Source organism: Rhinolophus hipposideros (assembly GCF_964194185.1).
Source record: "Rhinolophus hipposideros genome assembly, chromosome: 11".
NCBI lineage: Eukaryota > Metazoa > Chordata > Mammalia > Chiroptera > Rhinolophidae > Rhinolophus > Rhinolophus hipposideros.
In genome coordinates, this window is record NC_138057.1 from 26,355,077 (window position 1) to 26,370,739 (window position 15,663).

Here is a 15,663-nt window from a genome sequence, read left to right on the forward strand (position 1 = left end):
ATTATAACCCTTATTATGAACTGATTAAGGTTATGTTTACCCATGCCATTTTCTTTCTTGCTATCAATTTGGATTTACTTAATCATTTAAAATATTTTAGTGTTTACTATAGAATTTTCATCTGGCATATATTTTTTTGAAATTTTAGAATAAATTTTAGAATAAATTAAAAGTTTAATTTTCTTTCCAAATAATACCCAGTTTTAAAGTATTTTTACATCTCCCCCCACAAGTTACATAATTTTAATTCTGTTTTGTTTTCCTACTGTCAAATACACAGGAGATGAATTCTGCAGTCTTAGAGTTTGATTGTGTCACATTAACATCAGATAAAAAGAAACTTAGAATTTTTTCAATATTTAGCCTACCATTTGATTAGAAACAATCTTAAATTAAAATTTATTTTATATTTGGAAGACAATTTTTTTCTGAATCATGTACCTTTTTATGGGCTGTATACATATGTTTCTCAAGTCTTGTTTCCCATTAGAATCATCTTGGAGCATTTTAGATCATAGAGTATTATCAGTCCCTATCTTCAGATTAAATGTTATTTAATTGGTTAGCTTTAAACATGTATTTTTATAAACAACCTCTCCCCACCCCGTTGATTACAGCAGACAGGTTTAAAACAACTTAACAACTTGCTAAGAGGAACTGTGGGATCTTTAAATCAGAACCATATTTCACTGCTCTTTGTATTCCCAGTATTTTACACAATACATTAGATATAGTGGCTGCATGCTAGATGAATAAGTGAATAGCCACATATCATAATGACATTCAAAGCTTATAGAATACCAAAACCCAACTAGTTGGCAGTCCTTCCAATTAAACAAAGTTATTTTTTTAAGTAAACAGAACAATGTCCATTCACTTTTATGTTGAAGTTATTTTATTTTCAGTTTGCTTCCACAGTTTCATATACTTCTTGTGAACAGAATTATGTCCATCAATCATAATCTTTTATATGTCTATTTTACTTACCACTTGAAACCGTTAACCGTTGTTAGTTTTTCACAATGGACCTGCTTATCTTCATTATATAAAAACAGACATGTATTTGACCACTATAATTGAACACGTTTAATGTTAGTGATATTTTAAATGGTAGAAGTGGTTTTGACTTGTAGCTTATTCCATAGGACAGTTGTGAACTAAGGTGTTTTTTAGAACTGCTACATATCTGGTGAGGTAGGTAGGCTTTATTAATATCAAACGGTGGTCACATGAGGCAAGTGACTTCTTGCAGTTTGGGAGGGAGCAGCACATTTAATTTGTCATTACTAAAGGAAATGTGATACTGGGACTGGATAATGGTGAAGGCAGAAGGTCTTATATGGCAAACTATCTATTTAGGTTCATTTTTATTTAATCAATAATAAAGTTATATATAAATAAATATCTAAATAGAACATATATTTTGTGTCGGATTGATTGTTCTTCGTTTTGGTTTCTAGAATTTTTCTAAAGTTAAATTCCATGTGGAGAGCTTCAGGGAAAATGTCATTCAGTCACAACTCACTATTACTTTAGATGATTGTGAATCTCCCTTAATTACAAGCTTAAGTATTAAACTTTCTATTTAATCACTAATTCACGTTCCCAGTTGAATATACATAGGCATATGTAATAAACAGAGTATATATATTTGTATTTGTGTGTACAATTCTCATATGCATATGTTTTAATATCTCTAGACACATTAAATATATGTGTCTAATTATGAATGAGGCTTATAGCAGTCTGCTAGTAAAATTGAAATTTTTATCAAGGTTTTATTGCAGTTGTAAACTTTTTAAACATGTCTTTAACTCCTATGTTATTTGATGTATACAATTTTACAACTTTTGTGTTTTTTCATTAATTAATTATGTACTTTATCATGACACGATGTCTTTTTATCCCTCTCAATGATTTGTAAAGTCCCTATTTTCTGTTACTTTTATTATCATTTTAGTGTGAATAACATTTGTCAAGTACTGTTCCTTGGAATAATGCCAGTAGAAAGAAAGGAGAGGACACTATTGTGTAGAAGACATCTACCCAGAGTACAGGCCCAGCAGCATTAGCTCACCCTATCAGGAGCTCTGAAGATGAAACGACACATCAGTTATTTTCTATTGACAAATGGCTAGGCCTTAATATGTCTACTCTGAGCAATTATTGTGTGTAAAGAATGTGTTTCTGAGGTGCTCCAGAAGATGCTATCAGCTGGAGTCTGTCTGTAGACAGACAGCACTTCTATTTGGAAGGAGGAATGAGGTTGCGCGTTACCATGTCCATTACAAAGATTATTTCTGGAAAGAAATATTAGTACCATTTGCTTTGTTTTTCACCTCTTCCTGAATAACAACGTTTCCAATGTTATTATTTCTATGTAGCCTCAATAACATCCATAATATTTCTTGTAGTGCCACTTTGCTAGAGAAACATTTCTTAGATTTCTTCCACCAGAAATATCTGTCTTTTCTTCGTATGGATGTATAATTCTTGGTGAACAGTTTTATTTTTGTTGTTTTTTTTTTTTTACGTTTATTGGGGTGACAATGGTTAGTAAAGTTACATAGGTTTCAAGTGTACAATTCTGTATTACATCCTTTATAAATCACATTGTGTATTCACCACCCAGAGTCAGTTCTCCTTTCCATCACCACATATTTGATCCCGTTTACCCTCATCTACCACCCTCTTCCCCCCTTACCCTCTGGTAACCACTAAACTATTGTCTGTGTCTATGAGTTTTTGTTTCTCATTTGTTTATCTTGTGCCTTTGTTGTTTTCAGTTATACATCACACATATCAGTGAAATCACATGGTTCTTGACTTTTTCTGTGTGACTTAATTTGCTTAGCATAATAATCTCAAGATCCAACCATGGCGTTGCAACTTCATCTTGTACTACAGAGTAACAATAAAAACAGCATGGTATTGGAAGAAAAACTGACATACAGACCAATGAAAAAGAATTGAAAACCCAGAAATAAACCCACATAAATATGGACAGAAAATTTTTGACAAAGGAGCCAAAAACACACAATGGAGAAAAAAAAAAGCCTCTTCAAAAACTGGTTCTGGGAGTATTGAAAAGCCATGTACAAAAGAATGAAACTAGACTGCTGTCACTGTGTACCAAAATTAACTCAAAATGGATCAAAGACTTAAACATAAGACCCGAAACAATAAACTGCATAGAAGGAAACATAGGTAATAAATTTATAGACCATGGGTTCAAAGAGAATTTTTTCACCTCAAAGGAAAGGGAAGTAAAAGCTAAAATAAATGATTGGGACTATATCGAACTAAAAAGCTTCTGCACAACAAAAGAAATCATCGACAAAATAAAGAGGCAACCAACTAAATGGGACAAAATTTTTTTAAAACAATGCTTCAATCAGGAGCTAATATCCAAAATATATGAGGAACTCAATGACAAAACAAAACAAAACAGTAAAACAAACAATCCAATTAAAAAATGGGCAGAGGACCTGAACAGACATTTCTCCAAAGAGGACATACAAATGGCAAATAGACAATAAAAAAATGCTCAACATCAATAACCATCAGAGAAATGCAAATTAAAACCACAATGAGATATCACCTCACAACACTTAGAAAGGCTACCATCAACAAGACAAATAGTAACAAGTGTTGGAGAGGCTGCGGAGAAAAAGGAACCCTCATCCACTGTTGGTGGGAATGCAGACTGGTGCAGCCGCTATGGAAGGCAGTGTGGAGGTTCCTTGAGAATAGAATTAAAATATGTCCCAGCAATAGCTCTCCTGGGTAACTACCCAAAGGATCTGAAAATATTTATCCATAAAGATATATGCACTTTGATGTTTACTGCAATTTTATTTATGGTTGCCTAGACATGGAAACAACCAAAGTGTCTTTCAATAGATGATTGGGTAAAGAAGATGTGGTATATATACACACGGGAAAAGTGTAAGAAAAGATGAAATGCTGCACATATCTTGAATGTTTGTTGTTGTATTTGTTTTTGTGTCTTTTCAGCTCTCTAAAGCTGATTCACAATTTTAAAGCCTCCAATTTTCTGATGAGAAATGATTTGTCAACCAATGGTTGCTCCCCTATTTTTCCCACAGCTTTCAAGATTTTCTCTTTATCTGTGGATTTCATCAATTGGACTATGATGTGCCAAGTTGAGGTATTATGTGTCCCTTGCTTTGACTTCATTGAGTTTTATTTCTTTCAACAAAATCAAGAAAATCCTGTCATTATTTCTTTAAGTGTTATTTTGCCCCCATTCTCTTACTTCTCTCCTGAGATTCCTATTACATGCTTGTTAGAAATGTTTATATTGTTCCACAGTCCCCTGAGACTATTCACTTATCTTCAGTTGTTTTTTCTTTCTATTTTTCAAATAGAATAATTTAAATTCATCTATCTCTGAGTTAACTGATTTTTTTCCATCTTATTCATTCTGCTCTTTAGCATTTCTCATTAATTTTTAGTTTGAGATATTGTGTTATTCAATTTAGAAATGTTCCACAGTTTTTGCCCATATTTAATGTATCCTGTAAAGATCATTTATCTTTTTTTTTACTATGAGCATGCTTTTTTATGCATTTCTTAGCATGTTTATAATGGTTGCTTTAAAATCATTGTCTGATAACTGCAACATCTATGTCATCTCAGATGGAAGCTGATTTTGAAATTTAATCACATTTTCCTTATTTCCCATATGCAGACTTATTTAGGATCGTACGCTTCTGAAAAGTATTGGTTTGTTATTCTTGTTGTTGTTATAACATACAATTAATTTTTGTTGCATTCAAACTGAAGTGAGCTACTGGGGATTTATATCTGATGTTGGAATTATTTTAAAAACACGGAATCCACATGTGGGAAGAAGCTGTTAAGTTTCAACTTCTCTGCACTTAAAATGGAGAGGCAAGCTTACTTTGGCACCACTGTTGACAGTCTAGTCAGCACACATAGAGAAAGGATGAACCATATTCAGAGCAGCATGACTTTAGAAACCACAGGCTTTGCTTATATTCTCTACATTGAGACCTAATATTTTATTCAGTAGGTGTTTATAGTCCTAAAATTCTAATTCTATTTTTTGGGGGTGCACACCTTGGTTAATTGTCCTGCTTCTGTAGTTGCCCAGTTTTTGCTCATATAGACCAGGCTGTACCCTGGCCTTGGTCCCACCACATCACACTTTACTCCGTTGTATCTGATATTAGGTCCCTTGGTAAATAAAACATTTCTATCTACTTACTAAATATGAAAGGATCTACCTTTGTGGTTTATTATGCAGATACAGTGCAAAATTATAAATATTTTTAATATAGTTTAGATTTATATGTAGCAACATATTTTAAGTATAAAATCAGTAATATTTTTCCAAAAGTGTTTTTCTTTTCTCCCCCCCCCCACTAATATTCATGATTGAAGGGGTTGTGCCTATGGCTTTGCATCTCTTCCAGGGAATTACTATTCAAAATGCAGTCCAAGGATCAGAGCCAGCCTAAGAACTCTTAGTTGTTGGTCTGTCACAAGGTAAGTATAGACATTTAGAGTGTTTATCTAAATACATTTATATAGAAATTTGTTGAAGCTATTCTTATTTGTGGAATGTAAAAATAGTAAAAAAAAAATGAACTTGCATTTTTATATTTTTGTTTCTCTATTTTATTTTCTGGTAACCTCTTTTTATTATATTTTATGAAGTAATTTGTAATAGATTGGAAATTTTATATATATATATATATATATATATATATATATGGTCTTTAAATAAAACACTGCCTTATCAAGTAAGGACATGGTTGTAAGTATTTCAATAGAATCATGTTTGTACCTGTTAGAGAATCACTAAAAACTTCAGTCAAGGAAAGTATTTGAGACAGCAGAATTTAAGAGATTCATTACAATGTCAAAGTGAAGGATGCCTGAAGACAAGAAAATCCACCACAAAGACTAGTATATGAGGTGGGAGATGAGAACCTGATTCAAGATGACAGTAGAGTGAAAACGGAAATAAGATTTGAGAGATCTTATTAATAAAAATATCAGTAGTCATGCACTCATTTTTTTCAAAGTGTGTTGTTATACTGTTAAATAAAGTAAATAATACAATTTTCTGTAGACTACAATGAATTTTGTAACTGTTCTGGAGTCACATGCCTTAAATAAAATACAATTGATAAATTCTCCACGTAGATATGTCTAAAGACCCATAATCTCAATGGTATAATACTTTTGAGTTCTTAAAATGTATAACTTTGCTTTTTTTATAAAGTTTACTCAGAAAAAAAAATTTTATACATATTTTATGAGATATTTCTAGCTTGTACATTATTTGTAAAGAAAGAATAGTAACTAAAGACAAGTATTTCTTTTATGTCTGAGAAAAATATTGATGGAGGAATGATTGTACAGTCTTGTCAATTTTAGTTTTTATTTTCTTCTATCAATAACAACCTATCAATAATTACAAAAGCTATGGAATATTTTAGGAATGTATTTTTACATATATAACCAAACAGATTTATAAAATAAACATAATCAGAGTATTAACCAATAGTGATTGTCTTTCCCATAATCTGTTAATACATGTTGAGCATAGATAATTTCCAAAAACAAATAAGTTCAGAACAAATAAATATCTCAAAATCAAAATTAATGGAACTATTCTAAAACAGTAGGGGTATATGATATGATTACTCTTATAAATACTATTTATCAAACATTTCTTGGGGGAATTTCTTCAAGTTTATATGAGTAAGCTAAGGATTACCTAAGTAAAATTTTTCAGTGGGTATCTTGAAAATCAGAATTAATTGCATTGTCTCTTTCTACATCCTTTTGATAGAGAATGACAAATCAGTGGAACTTGATTAGGATAAATAGATATATGTTGCAGTGATTCCTGATATTTTCAGAAAGGAATACATTATTGATTGATTTTATTCATAGAGGACACAGATATTTTGAGACATAAAGACGGTGTTCATGAAAAAAAATATGACTTTACTGTGATGAAAATGGTAGCAATAGTTATTTTGTTTGAATTATACTGTGAAACAATGATATAAATGGAGCGATTTCAAAATGGAGTCAGAGCAACAAGAACTGCCTGCACATCTCACTCCTTGAATCGTTGGACTGCTTAAATCGGGCCAGACCTTGGGACTGAGCCACACTAATATTGTATCAGTAAAAACAGAAGACATCCTGACTGTCAGGATTATGATTAAGGTCTCTCTATCTGATGATAGAATCAGTAACCAATCATATATATATATATATATATAGCCAAGACTAGCTCACTTATCAGCACCTATAGGAGTTCATTCTTCCTTTCACGGAATTATTCCTTTCCTTTTCTCACAAAAAACCCTTGCCTTCACCTTGTAATTGGGACACTATTTGGATTTCTGCCTAAATTTTTGCTCCTAGTGTTGCAATTCTTTAATCCCACATAAATGCTTGCTGCTTCTTATGTCAGTTTTTTAATCTGAGGATAACAATGCATACAACTCTTTGAGTTCATTGTTTATATGGGGTGTTTTAATTCTGACTTTTATATAGTATGATACATTAAGGTAAATTATATGAAATTATGCCAGATTTAATTAAACGGAGATTCTATTACTGTGTGAGTGTGTGCAGGTGTGTGTGTTTCTGTGTTTAGTACTAATTTTTATGCACACTGGGCATGTCAGTTAATTTTGTTAATACTGTAAGCTTTGTATGGATGACATGTGTCTTTAATGTATAATGTAAAGTCAGTTCCCATGCTTTTTATCAGCAACAGTAAAATAATAATAATAATACTAATAAAAGAAAATAAAATAATAAATAAATAAATAAATAAATAAATAAATAAATAAATGAAAAGGCACAACTTTTATAACTAATTTGAACTCATTTTCTCATGTAAACTAATCCACCTATGCAAGCTTCAAATATGTTTAGGTACCCAGGTATCTGTTCTGTCAGTTTTATGGCCACTTGCTGTCTTTTTAGTCAGCCTCATTCCCATCCATTGCAATGGTCTAATAATACTGAAGTCCAAAAGGAAGTGGTCAATTTCTTTTCTCCCAGGAAACACCTTATCCCCCCACTAATTTACCCACAAATAACTTCATGGAAAAAAAGCTTTGGGAGAATCTGTCTTTGGAAGGGTATATAAAACAATGTGTGACACCTTTCCCCTCTTATAAAACAATGTATCTTACTTGTCTTATATTTACATGACTTACAGGGACCTATAATTGGTTCTACTTCAGAGAAGCTGACTCAGTGTCTAGACATGTACATGTAAGATGTAGTTAAAGTTGCTGACAATCCAAAAGCAGAGCATTTTTCAGTGAATAAACGAAACCTAAAACTTTAATTTCCTCCTCATCAGAATACCTAGCTACATTTTACTTCCCCACATACAGAGTAATATGGAGAATGGGGTTAAAGCTCACTTACACCGATTTCAGACTTGTTAATTATTTTGTTCTTAAATCTGTCCTGTCTTTTAATTTTAATGATAGAAAGGGACCCTCACCAATGAAAATAACTAGATATTTAGGCAGATGTTGGGGAGGGAGTTATGAGTAAAAGAAATCTATGTAGGTAAGTTTACATGGTTCAATATACAATTATATTTTATTTTTAGGCCATATACTGGTGGCATTTGCTTTTGCTACAGTGTTCTCTGACACAGTACCTCTTAAATTGTTGGGCTACAATTAACAACTGTCTATTTTCTCTTATATTATATCTAAGACATTTGTATTTTTTTTTCTTTTTACAAAGGAGTGGAAATTAACATCAATAGGATACATTTCGTAAAGAAATCTATGCAAAAAAAAAAAAAAAAAGGAATCATTAATCATTAGGTGTATCTATTTATATAGTGACCCAACACATGTTAAAGGAATAATGAAACAAACCTAAATCACCAAAGGGAAAAAAAAAATACACTAAGAATTTTACATTCTAACTGCTCATCCAATAAAGTTAGATAAAAATCATTCTGTTGGGCTCAAGCAACAATGTCCTCATTCTCAGCAGTGTGATATTTTACCACATTTAAATATAACAGATTGAAAGTCTTCTCAAAATTATACTTAAGAATAGCTTTGAACAAATTTAAAATTTTCTTGTATTTTTTAATAGCAGTTGTCTGAGAAATTTTGATATTAATTAATTTCTATGGTCACTGTATACAAAATGATATGTATGGATCATTTTGAGATCTTACCCTGTCACCTTATTATTATGGCAATTTATCCTTTTATTTTCTCTTATTTGCCATAAAGAGATAATCGTTTCTATAGCCTTAGGTGTTAAGTTTTTCTAAGATATCTTACGGCCTGGTTTTGGTCTTTTACTTAAGATACTCAAGTTCTTCACAGTTAAATCTTTTGCAGTAGTAGCTGAATATAATTCTTCCAGTAAAAAACACACTTTGTGGACTTCTTTAGTATGTGGGCATTAGCAACCTTTCCAAGAACATATGGTGCAGATGGCCATCCTATTTCATCTGGCACATTCCCAAAATCAGTTCGAATTTAATATCAAATTATTCAAAGTCAACTACTTGCAAGAGCTTCAGCTTCCTTCCTTTTAGTAACAACTGGTATATGGACATAGATAAATTTAGAAAAGTGATTATTAAGTGAATTGACAGACACATGTATTTGTGCTCTATCTAAAGTAATATATTAATATTTTCTAAATTATCATATGTGGAAACTATTATAATGTCAAGATTTTTTATTTTTATGAAGTAATATTTATTTTCACAAACTAAAATTATAATATTTTACATCATAAGCATATATCTAATTTTTTTAATAAAAAATATAAAATACACTGGAAAAAGCCATAGTAAATATGAACTTGTCTGTGAAACATTACAATATCTGAAAAAATACTTGAAGGATGGAATTCTGAGATGAAAATAAATCAAGTTCTGCTTTCATTCAGATTTTGATAAGTTTAATCAAACAATTATAAGTTATACACACAAACAGACTCATCTTTTAATCATTTATGTGTATCTTTAATAAATTAGTAATAAAACAAAGATTTACATAGATTTAAATTCCTAAGCTGTTAACAAAATCTGAAAACTTAATGGATTAAACACCTTGTATGGTCAAAGAATTGTGCTCAGTCTGGAAATACAATGATGACAAAAATGTTTTATCTTCAAGACACTCAAAGTCTCATGGAGAATACATATGTATAAATAAATAACAGCAATATAATGCAATATGTTGAGTGCTATCATAGAGATTTTAACAGTATCTTGTGGATTTAGAAAAAAATAGCTATTTTTTCCCTAAAATAAAACTATTCCTTTCTATTTCTTTTTCCTTTCCTTTTTTTTTTTTTTTTCAATTAAAGTTTATTGGGGTGATAATTGTTAGTAAAGTTACATAGATTTCAGGTGTACAATTCTGTATTACATCATCTATAAATCACATTGTGTGTTCACTACCCAGAGTCAGTTCTCCTTCCTTCACCATATATTTGATCCCCTTTACCCTCATCTTCCACCCGCCACCCCCTCTTACCCTCTGGTAACCACTAAACTATTGTCTGTGTCTATGAGTTCTTGTTTCTCATTTGTTTGTCTTGTTCTTTTGTTGTTTTTGGTTTATATACCACATATCAGTGAAATCATATGGTTCTCTGTTTTTTCTGTCTGACTTATTTCACTTAGCATTATACTCTCAAGTTCCATCCATGTTGTCACAAATGGTCCTATATCATCTTTTCTTACCGCCAAACAGTATTCCATTGTGTATATATACCACAACTTCTATATCCATTCATCTATCGAAGGACATTTTGGTTGTTTCCATGTCTTGGCTACTGTAGATAAAGCTGCAATTAACAGTGGAGCACACTTGTCTTTATGTATAAATGTTCTCACATATTTCTTTTTCATTTTCATAGAACATTACATGGGGAGGAAAAGGTATAAACAAAAATATACATGAATGTTAATGCCTGGCACATAGGTTGGCCAGCGTATAGTAGAAATAATGCTGGTAAATATCACAGTGTCGAAAGTTTAGCTAAGCTACTCCATGGTATTGCTGCCTCAGCATCCATTTTGTTTGGACAAGCACCCTGTCATAGATTTAAGCAGGTAAAAAAATAAATGGAAAAAAAAGAGAAATATATACATATACATATGTACACGCATTAGACAATACAGAAGGAATGACTGGTGAACATAAAGCATAGCAATAGAAATTAAGCACAGAGATTAAAGAAAATGACTGTACATATCAGAGCCACAGTGAGCTGTGAGACAATACTTGTATTATACCACGTGTAATTGGATCCAGAAGAAGGGAATTCTTCGGAGAAGGGGATGGTAGGAATTAAGAAATTGAAATTTCCCCCTATTTCTTCCCCTGTCAGCACACTGATTTTGAGTTGAAGAGGCCATGTTTGTGCCTCCAATTTCCTCTGACATTTCTGACCAAGGTGCACTCTGGTCACTGTGAAGCCCTGCAGGCCCAAGGGGAACTTAAGTAAATTTCTGAGGTAGGCATAGGAAGATATTGTGACCCTGGTTACACTCTCCCTCAGGTGTTAGGGCTGACCTGTAATCCCATAACAGTAAATACAAAACCATTTCATACACAGGTTCATTTTATTTCTAGAAACCATTTTAGAGTAATGTAATCTTTTTCCTATTGGAATAAATACTATTTTCAATTGCCTGGAGCACACATTTTAGTCTGCTATTCCAAGCTTCCCTAACACAACTATAAGCCTCTCTACTAGACTAGAAATACACAAAAGCTAGCCTCAGCTTTCCTAAGTGAACTGGGCATTCTCTATTCATTCATTCTTCCAAAACGTATTTGTGGAGTATTCCCTATGTGCCAAGGAGTGCTCTAAACACTTAAGATATAATGTTGAATTAGGTAGGCAAGGTTTCTCTTATCAAAGTGGGGGGTACTGAGAATAAATAAACAATTAAATAATGTAATTATGACTCTTAGATGAATAATGCCTAGGGATCAGGGGTAATTAGGAAAGAGCATCCTAATGATATAATATTTACATCGAAACCTGAACCATGAAAAAGAAAGCTAACTCAGCTAAGACCTAGAAGAAAATTGTTGTGGAGAACCACTATGAAGTTTTAAAACAGTTTGAAGCTGTATCCATGGTTTGATATGTAGACCTACCACCCTTTAAAGAGTTAGGAAGTTTTACATCAGAATTTCTTTTTCTATGATGTTTATGTTTTCCCATAAAAATGTATATATGGACAAAGCTGTTGGTTATAGTTTTAAGGCAATTTATTTTGTATGGTTCAATGGTAAATATTTTATATAAATTTAAATTTATGTGTATACATATATGTATAAATTTAAGAAGAACATTAGTAAAATCATAACCATGTATTTGTTGTGGTCCTATTCTCTTGTATTTTTCTAATATCCCCAGATATTCAAATATGAAATCTTTGTTAGTTGAAATAAATTGTTTTCCCAAAAAAAAGGCATTCTTTGTTCATTTTTTCTGTATTGAATCTCATATATTGAATCTCATATATTGAATCTCTTCTCAAATTATTGTTACAACTTTTCAACAATGGACTATCCATCAATACAGTTAGGAAAAACAAAGTCAGGTGGTTTATAATTTGTTGGTAAAATTGATTATTTTTCTCTGACTTAAACTTCTAAAAAGCTTTGAGTATGCTTTCCTCAAACTGGAAAGTACATTCTTGACCTAATGTTTTCTCCTCATTGTTGAGAAGATATTTAGATGTTTATTAATTTAATAAATGCTGGCTTATTTAGTAATTGAGTGGCATGTAAGCAATACAATGCAGGAGGGTTTAAGTTTCTTTATATTTGTATAAGGTTTAGTGGGAAGCAAAGTTTCAGGTTAAAACACTTTTGATGTTGTTTTTTATTTCAATTTATTTTAATCTGAAGTGACAAAATGGAAAAAAAGTTAACTGGTTTTAATAATACAAAGGTCTATTGTTACACAGAAAAGTTATCACTCTAAAAAAGACAAAAAATAGAAAACATAGCAGGGGCATAAGAAACTATTTGGGTACATCCATTAATTCTACTATGGGGTGATATTTGTAGATTTACAACAGCAATTCCTAATGTATGAATGATTGGGCCCTTGGAGGTTCCTGTGACACTCTCCAGGGCATTATGATCCAAACAGTTTTTATAATGTCATATCTTTTTTTTTTTTTAATTGCTGCCATAACGAATGATTATCACTGACTTTGCAGCTTAAAACAACACAAGTTGACTAACACTTCTTTAGATCAGAAGTCTGATGTAGGTCTCATCAGACTAAATGAAAAGGATTGGCATGGCTGTGATCCTTTCTGGAGGCTCTATGGGAAAACCTCTTTCCTTAGTAATTCAGGTTTTTGGCAGAATTTAATTGCAGTTGTAGGACTGAGGTTCCATTTTATTGCTGGCTGCCAGCTAAGGGCCATTTTCAGCTTATAGAGACTATGCACATTCCTGGGCTCATGGCCTTCTCACTCAATCTTCAAAGTCAGTAACAGTGAATCAAGTGTCTTTCTCACAGTGCAAATCTCCTCTGCCTCTTCTTCTGTCTTCTCTCTCCACCCCTCCCCCCCGCCTCTCTCTCTCTCTCTCTCTCTCTCTCTCTCTCTCTCTCTCTCTCTCTCTCTCTTTCTCTCACTGCAGCTACGTTAGGTTCTCTGTTTTTAAGGGCTCAGGTGATTGATTACACATTGGGCCAACCCAAGGACCTTGGATAATCTCTCTCCAGGTCAAGGTCCATAAACTTACCATATTTGCAAAGTTCCTGTTTAGATGTAAGGTCACTTAATCACAGGTTTTGTGAATTAAGACATAGATATCTTTGGGTGACATTATTCTGTCTACCAAAAGGATCACAACCATGCTGAGATTGGTTGCTTTGTAAAATGTATTCGTTGCACTTTATACAAATTTGGAAATACTATTTTTGTTTCATTAGCAAAAACAGAATATATGTAACTAGTAGATTTAAGAGTAAATATCTCTCTTTAATTCTATTAGTTTTTTTTTCTTCATGCAATTTGAAGCTCTGTGTGTTGTTAAATGTATACAGATTTAGAATTGTTATGTCTTCTTGAAGACAACTCCTCCGTCATTATGTGATGGTCGTCATTATTTCTGAGAATCTTATTTGTTTAGACTCTGTTTTGTTTCAAATTAATTGCTCTTTCAGCTTCCTATTTACTAATTTTACCATATCTTTATATCTTTACTTTTAACCTGTGTCATTATATTTAAAGTCATTTTTTAATAGACAATATACAGTTGCTTTTGTATCCATTTAACTGTCTCTGGTGTCTTTAAACCAGTCACATTTAGAGTGAATATTGAGATAGTTGAATTAATATTTATCATCTTTATAACTGTTTTTTATCCCATATATATGTGTGTGTGTGTATACGTATATGTGTGTGTGTGTGTGTGTGTGTGTATAAATCATACATACGAATATATAAAATACAATGCATTATGATTACAGGTTAAGTGGAAAGACACCAACAAATCTACCCCTATTAGACTATGAATAGGAATAGTAAAACTATGATTTATAGGCCCCACTCAATGGAAAGTGATTATTTTGTAAAGCCATTAAATAGGCACAATACAAAATTCTAATTTTTTGCTATTATTAATTTTATGAATATTTAAGTCTATATATATTAGGACTTCATAGTTACAAATTCCAAATTCAATTAAAGGATCCTTTATGTGTTAAGTACTGGTTCTTACCTTTGTTCCATCAAATATTTATTATGCAGATTTTATATTTTAATTGGATGTTTATAGCACCATAGCAATTAACAAAATTTCTATGGCAGAAACCAAAACCCATCTTGATATGACAATTTTTTGTTAACATACCTGTATATTAATTCTATGTGTTTAGTACATAGTCATTGTTATTTGATTTAAATCTCCTGCTTTAAATTAGATGTATAAAAGAAGAGAGTAAATTGTCCTTGGATTTTATTTAGCTTTCGGCATTTTTTTATTACAGGATTATATATAGCTGGGAGGCATTCTGCACTAATGAAAAAAAATACTTATTATGAACGTACTTTCAAAAAGTAAGAATAGTGTAACTCACATTCACCTTTAAAACAATTTTGTGTTCTACTTTAGGTAGCTCATTTTTCTTTCATTATTAAAGAAAACTTGTATTAGTAGTTTAATATTGACATAACTAAAACATTCCGGAGACAGTATTACGTTACCCTTTCATTTTTCCTAAATAAAACAAAAAGTAATTTAAATTGTTTCAAAGTCATTCTTATCACAATTGTGTTTGAAAAGTTAATAAAGGAAACCAAATTATCAAAGTTTGTAATGAGAAATAATTAACAGAAATCTTACAGTGTCAGTATTATGATAGCTCCTTAGAAAACACAGTATTTTCAAATTCAAGTCATCTGTTTTATTTTTTATCATTAGACTTTTTTTCATTAGTGCAAAATATCTTTGCATTAGACAATTAAAGTAATTATTTGGTAAATAAATGTTTGCTGTTAACTGAGATTAGAAAGTTTATTGGTGTTCCATTGACATCCTTCTTTCAGATGGCTTTATCATAAGTTTTCTAAGAGATTGTCAAAGGTCAACTCTT